The sequence below is a fragment of the Mandrillus leucophaeus genome, unplaced genomic scaffold, assembly GCF_000951045.1.
Source record: "Mandrillus leucophaeus isolate KB7577 unplaced genomic scaffold, Mleu.le_1.0 Scaffold15, whole genome shotgun sequence".
Classification (NCBI taxonomy): Eukaryota; Metazoa; Chordata; class Mammalia; order Primates; family Cercopithecidae; genus Mandrillus; species Mandrillus leucophaeus.
The window spans coordinates 1334395-1342196 of record NW_012101476.1 but is presented as its reverse complement, the minus strand read 5'-3'; the positions used below and the strand labels follow the sequence as shown (position 1 = coordinate 1342196).

Here is a 7802-nt window from a genome sequence, read left to right as displayed (position 1 = left end):
GTGGAGAATGAATCTTGTTCTGTCGCCCAGGCTGAGCCGAGATCGTGCCACAGCACTCCAGCCTAGGCTACAGAACGAGACTCCATAAAAAAAAAAAAAAAAAAAAAATGAAGGTGATTATCTCTGCTAAGGGGAAGGGAGAGGGCTCTTTTTCATAAGTCTTGCACCATCCTTTGACTTTTTAAGCTATGTAAATGAATAACTTAAATAAAAATTAAAACTTTGACCCAATTTCTATCTCCGAACGTACAGCCTGAGGCAGGCAAACACACAAAGCAATGTAAAGACAAAGCATCCAAAACCTGAAAAGGAAAGTTAAGTTGTACACAGGGAAGGACAGCATACACGTAGGTAAGAGGAACAGCAGGACTTCCGGAAATAGGCTGAAAATATTAATGATGCCTCCTTAGACTCATCCAGGAAACCATCATATTTAACATGACCTGGAACTTGACCTTTCAGGATGCAGTCTGTTCTCCCAGGGATGGGAGGTGGGAGCTTCCCTAGGGAAAGTAACGTGGGATGGAAGTTTCTAAAAGCCAAAGCAGCCATCACTGTTCCCCCTACTTCCTGTTCCTCTTCATCCATCCTCTCCTCCATCCTCCACCAGCCCCTCAGGATCCCTGCTTAGAGATATTGACCTGTGCTCATGTTTGCGAAGATCAAACTGACTGAGGGGATTAGGACGCGCTTAAGAGCCAGCAGACAAATCTGGCTTTACTTTTACCCCTGCATCCTCTCTCCCCAGCCATGTTTGTGGTATCTGGGCAGACAGCTCAGCCAACCCACCTGCACAGCTTCCCCAGACATTCCACACCCAGACAGTGGTGCCAGGAGTAAAGCGGCAGAGAAAGGGAAGGTATTAGGGGAGAATTAAGGTGAGGAAGTGACTCAGCCCCGCATAAGCCTGCAGGCATCCGGAGGAGTTCTCAGGAGGCAGTGGCGGCTGGGCCGCATTTCAAGCTGGCCTGTGAGTGAGGCTGAAATGTGACTCGCTCTGCCCCACCAGGCACTTGGTGTTGCAGGGGAGGGCTGGCTGTGCTCCTGTCCCCAGCCCAGACTCCCAGAACATCCCTGGTGGTCTGGTTGGGTTTGGGGTCACTGGATTTTGCATGGCAATGGGTTTCTTTCTTCTGGGTTTGTTTGCCTTGCATAGGGTGGAACCAGGTAGAGAGGTGACTACGGCAGGAGCAGCCTCTCCTGTGAAAGAAGCCGCTCCCCTCGAGGACAGAGGGCGGTGGGCTTTGGGGGCCTGGCAAGGGAAAGCAAGCCCGTAGGCAGGACCACTGCTTCATACAGAATATGCTGCCTTTCAGTTAGACAATTCAAATTCAGGCTCTTGACACTTGGACAAGATACCAGCCTCTCAGAGACTGTTTATTCATGGAACAAACCCTGGAAAACAAAATTACCTCGATTGTTTGTCAGATGCGTTCACTCTGTAACCACCTCTGATATGCCAGGGTCTGGGTTCAGTTTAGAAATAATTTTTAAAAGTAAGCCATCTCACTCCATTAAGATGGCTACTATCTGGCTGGGTGCGGTGGCTCACTTGTGTAATCCCAGCACTTTGGGAGGCCAAGGCAGGAGGGTCGCTTGAGCTCAGGGGTTCAAGACCAGCCTGGGCAACACAGCTAAACCCTGCTTCTACAAAAAAATATTTAAAATTAGGCAGGTGGTGCCATGCATCTGTAGTCCCAGCTACTTGGGGGTACTGAGGCAAGAGGGTTGCTTGAACTCAGGAGGTAGAGGCTGTAGTGAGCCAAGATTGTGCCATTGCACTCCAACCTATGGGACAAAATGAGCCCCTGTCTCAAAAAAAAAAAAAAAAAAGGATGGTTACAATGAAAAAATTTAAAATATATTTAAAAACAGGCTGGGCACAGTGGCTCGCACCTGTAATCTCAGCACTTTGGGAGACCAAACTGGGAGGATCATCTGAGGCCAGGAGTTGGAGACCAGCCTGGTCAACATAGCCAGACCCTGTCTCTACACAAAATTTAAAAATTAGCCAGGCATGGTCACACATGCCTATAGTCCCAGCTACTGGGGAGGCTGAGATAGTAGGATCCTTGAGTCCAGGAGTCCAATCCTATAGTAAGCTATGATCATGCCACTGCACTGCACTCCAGCCTGGGCAACAGAACAAGACTCTGTGTCTGTAAATAAGTAAGTAAGTAAATAAATAAATAAGTAAATATTTTAAACATAAATAAAAACCAGAAAATAACAAGCCTTAGCAAGGATATGGAGAAACTGAAATTCTTGTGCACTACGGGTGGAAATATACAATCATGCAGCTGCTGTGGAAAAGAGTGTGGTAGTCCCTCAGAAAATTAAACATAGACCAGGCATGGTGACTCACACCTATAGTCTCAGCCCTTTGGAAGGCCAAAGCAACAGGATCACTAGAGATCAGGAGTTTAAGACCAGCTTGGGCAACACAGAGAGGCCCCCATCTCTACAAAAAAAAAATTTAATTAGCTGGGCATGGTGGTGTGCACCTGTGGGGCCAGCTACTTGGGAAACTGAGGCGGGAGGATCACTTGAGCCAGGTGAAGGCTGCAGTGAGCTCTGATCACACCACTGCACTCCAGTCTGGGTGACAGAGCGAGACCCTGTCTCAAAAAAAACCCAAAATAATGATAATAATAATAGTAAATAAATAAACATAGGCTGAGTGTGGTGGCTCATGCCTGTAATCTCAGCACTTTGGGAGGCAGAGGTAGAAGGATACCTTGAGCCCAGGAGTTCAAGGTTGCAGTGAACTGTGATCACATCACTGCACTACAGCCTGGGTGACAGAGTGAGACCTTGTCTCGTAGATAAATAAAACATAGAATTACCATATAATCCAGGTCGGGCACAGTGGCTCACACCGCTCAGGTGGATCACCTGAGGTCAGGAGTTCAAGACCAGTCTGGCCAACATGGTGAAACCCCATCTCTACTAAAAATACAAAAATTAGCCAAGTGTGGTGGTGCGTGCCTGTAGTCCCAGCTACTCGAGAGGCTGATGCAGAATTGCTTGAACCCAGGAGGCGGAGGTTGCAGTGAACTGAGATGGCACCACTTCACTCCACCCTGGGTGACAGAGTGAGACTCTGTCTCAAAAAAAAAATTGCCATATGATTCAGCAGAGTATTTGCCTAAAATAACTAATTATTTTGATAATAAAATCCATCAGCCTCACTCAGCCTCTCAAAGTACTGGGATTACAGACGTGAGCCACCACGCCCGGCCTGGTGTCTTTTTAAAATAAATTTAGGGCCGAGCGCGGTGGCTCAAGCCTGTAATCCCAGCACTTTGGGAGGCCGAGACGGGCGGATCACGAGTTCAGGAGATCGAGACCATCCTGGCTAACACGGTGAAACCCCGTCTCTACTAAAATACAAAAAAAATTAGCCGGGCGAGGTGGCGGGCGCCTGTACTCCCAGCTACTCGGGGGGCTGAGGCAGGAGAATGGCGTGAACCCGGGAGGCGGGGCTTGCAGTGAGCTGAGATCCGGCCACTACACTCCAGCCTGGGCAACAGCCAGACTCCGTCTCAAAAAAAAAAAAAAAAAGAAATTTAGGCCAGGTGTGGTGGCTCACGCCTGTAATCCCAGCACTCTGGGAGGCTGGGACGGGTGGATCACGAGGTTAGGAGCTTGAGACCAGCGTGGCCAAGATGGTGAATCCCCGTCTCTACTAAAAATACAAAAAAATTAAGCACTCGCAGTGACAGATGCCTGTAATCCCAGCTACTCGGGAGGCTGAGGCAGGAAAATTGCTTGAACCCGGGAGACGGAGGTTGCAGTGAGCTGAGATCACGCCACCATTGCACTCTAGCCTGGGTGACAGAGCAAGACTCCTTCTCAAACAAACAAACAAAAAAAGAAGTTTACAAAGTATTATTATTTTAATTATGGTAAAATAGACATAACATGAAATTAACCATCTTAATCATTTCAAGGGCACAGTTCACTAGTATTAATTACATTCACATTGCTGTGCAACCAATTTCCAGAACTCTTTTCATCTTGCAAAACTGAAACTGTGTACCCTACCTGTTAAGCAACAATTCCCCGTTCTCCCCTCTCCCAGCCCCTGGCAGCCCCTCTTCTATTTTCTCTCTCTGGGACTTGGACTATTCTAGGTACCACAAGTAAATGGAATCGCATAGTATTTGTCTTTTTGTGACTGGCATATTCCACTTAGCATGATGTCCTCAAGGTTTATCCATTGTAGGATGTAAGAATTTCCTTTCTTCTTAAGGCTGAATATCTTACTGCATGTACAGATCACATTTTGCTGCTCCATTCATCTGTCGATGGACATTTGGGTTGCTTCCACCTTTTGACTTTTGTGAACAATCCTGCTATGAAGGTGGGTGTCCAAATAACTCTATGATACCCTGCTTTTAATTCCTTTTTTTTTTTTTTTTTTTTGAGACAGAGTTTTGCTCTTGTTGCCCAGGCTAGAGTGCAATGGCCCGATCTCAGCCCGCTGCAACCTCTGCCTCCAGGCTTCAGGTGATTCTCCTGCCTCAGCCTCCCGAGTAGCTGGAATTAGACGCATGTGCCACATGAGCACAGTGGCTCACGTCTGTAATCTCAGCACTTTGGGAGACCTAGGCAGGTGGGTCGCTTGAGGTCAGGAGTTCAAGACCAGCCTGGCCCACATGGTAAAACCCCATCTCTACTAAAAATACAAACATTAGCTGGGTGTAATGGTGGGCACCTGTAATCTCAGTTACTCAGGAGGCTGAGGCAGAATAGCTTGAACCCAGGAGGTGGAGTTTGCAGTGAGCCAAGATTGTGCCCTTGCACTCCAGCCTGGGTGACAGAGAGAGACTCCATCTCAAAAAATAAAATAAAATAAAAATTAAAAAACTAAAATAAAGTAAATGGGTTTCCTCACAGTTCAGTTTACACATATACTGGGCTTGACATGTGGTTCCCAGGTCATCTCGCCTGGGTTTCAGGGCAGTGTTTAGGTATCAAAGGGGATGTAAGTACCAGTTCCTTAGGAAAGGCCCAGGAGAAAGGCTGTAGCCTTAACAAATGAGAAGTAGGGGACTCAGAGAAGAAGATGACAAGCCTACAACAAGAGGGGAAGAAACTTACTGTTTTGTTGGTGATGGTGGGTTTTTTTACCTTCTTTTTTTTTTTGAGACGGAGTCTTGCTCTGTTGCCAGGCTGGAGTGCAATGGTGTGATCTCAGCTCACTTCAACCTCTGCCTCCTGGGTTCAAGCGATTCCCCTGCCTCAGCCTCCCAAATAGCTGGGACTACAGGCGCGTGCCACCACGCCCAGCTAATTTTTTGTATTTTAAAAGATGGGGTTTCACCATGTTGGCCAGGGTGGTCTCAATCTCCTGACCTCATGATCCACCTGCCTCGGCCTCCCAAAGTGCTAGGATTACAGGCATGAGCCACTGCGCCCAGCTGAAACTTACTTTACTACTCACCATTTGGGCACCATAGTTTCCTAGATGAACAGAGAGTATATCTTGTAATATTTAAAGACATGGCATTGCCAGGTGTGGTGGCTCACGCCTGTAATTCTAGCACTTTGGGAGGCTGAGGCGGGTGGATCACCTGAGGTCAGAAGTTTGAGACCAGCCTGGCCAACCTGGTGAAACCCCGTCTCTACCAGTAATACAAAATTATCTGGGCATGGTGACATATGCCTGTAATTCCAGCTACTTGGGAGGCTGAAGCAGGAGAATTGCTTGAACCGGGAAGCAGAGGTTGCAATGAGCCAAGATCGCACCATTACACTCCAGCCTGGGCAACAAGAGCAAAACTCTGTTCAAAAAATAAAATAAAATAAAGATGTGACATTACTAAATACCTATTTTACTCTCCATTTTGACTTGTGAGATGTGTATCTGTAAGTGTGTGTAATAAGGGCATTAGGCAGACCTACCCAGAAGTGCTTTCCTGAGCAAGGATATCCATAGCAGAGATTGTTCGTTGTCCTGCAAATCCATTCTCCCTCCTTCCTTAATCATGAAACTCCCAGCTTTTAGCTGGGCACACAGCCACCAAGAACAAGGACTACATTTCCCAGTATCACTTGCAGTTCTTTCTTTCTGAGAGATTAAGCTCTGGCCACTGGAATATATGCAGTGCCTGTATGACTTTCTGAAAGTGTATTCAAAGGAAAGGGACAAAAAATTCTTTTTGTCTTTCCTCCTTCTTGTTGGCTAGGATATAGACGTGATGGCTGGAGCTCAAGCAGCTCAAGCCATTTGCAGAGACAGTGGAACAAGAGCAACGGAACCTACCTCATAGAGCCCTGTATCAGTCTGGATAGCTGACTTCAGACCTTCATTTATGTGGGACAGAAATGTATTTCTGTTTTGTTTAATTTGCTGTTATTTGGGGATTTCTGTTACTCACAGAAAAAAAATAATTTTTTTGTTTTGGGGTTTTGTTTTGTTTGTTTGTTTTTGTTTTTTTGAGATGCAGTCTTGCTCTGTCACCCAGGCTGAAGTGCAGTGGTGTGACCTTGGCTCACTGCAACCTCCACCTCCTGGGTTCAAGTGATTCTCCTGCCTCAGTCTCCCTAGTAGCTGGGATTACAGGCGCCTGCCACCACACCCAGCTAATTTTTGTATTTTTGTAGAGACAGGATTTTGCAATGTTGGTCAGGCTTGTCTCGAACTCCTGACCTCAGGTGATCTGCCCCCCTTGGGATTACAGGTAGGATTACAGGCACGAGCCACTGCAGCCAGCCAGAAAAAAATAATTTTAACTGACTTTCACAGTAGACAATAAACCTTGGGCTTACTCCCATCGGGGGTCTATGCACCATTTTTCTTCTTCTTTTTTTTTTTTTTTTTTTGAGATAGGGACTCACTCTGTTGCCCACAGGCTGGCATACAGGGGTATAATCATAGCTCACTACAGCCTCTAATTCCTGGACTCAAGTGATCCTCCTTCCTTAGCCTCCCAAAGTGCTAGTGTGTGAGCCACCACACCTGACTTTTTTTTTTCTTTTTTTTTTTTTGAGATGGAGTCTCCCTCTGTCACCCAGGCTGGAGTGCAGTGCAGTGGCGTGATCTCGGCTCACTGTAAGCTCCGCCTCCTGGGTTCACGCCATTCTCCTGCCTCAACCTCCTGAGTAGCTGGGACTACAGGCGCCCACCACCACATCTGGCTAATTTTTTTGTAGTTTTAGTAGAGACGGGGTTTCACCATGTTAGCCAGGATGGTCTCAATCTCCTGACCTTGTGATCTACCTGCCTTGGCCTCCCAAAGTGCTGGGATTACAGGCGTGAGCTACCGCACCCAGCCACACCTGACTGTTTTTTTCCTCCCCTTTCCCCAAACTCTTACCCTGATGAAACCAAGAGAGCTCAATTGGTGTTACCTGTGAGGAGTGACGACCCTAGTGCTACTGAGTAAGTTGAACTGCAGATGAGACAGTCTAGAAGCAGATGCATTTCAGAAAACAGTTAGGCATTACCTGGGAAAGTTGAAAATCACATACCCCATGACCCAGCACTTCCTCTTAAATGTATTAAATAGATGTGTGCATTAGGAGTCACATACAGCAGCATTGTTAGTAATTGCCAAAGACTGGACACAATCCAAATGACCATCAACAGAAGAATGGCTAAGTAAATTGTGGTATGTTTATACAATAGAATCGGCCATGCAGCAGTGAGAATGTATAGCTATAGCCACAAGCATCGACCCAGGCAAAAGTCCAAAAAATGTTGCGTAAAGAAGCAAGCCACAGAAGAAAACGTGTGGTCATAAATTCAAAACAAGGCAACGTCTTGTCTTGTGACATAGACATTCACAGTCAAA

At 46.6% G+C, this 7802-nt stretch overlaps 1 pseudogene; it reads right to left on the bottom strand.

Moving 5' to 3' along the window:
- LOC105535743 overlaps positions 1 to 6783 on the bottom strand; it is a 10956-nt pseudogene extending 4173 nt beyond the window's left edge.
- Between the last annotated feature and the right edge of the window lie 1019 nt (positions 6784 to 7802).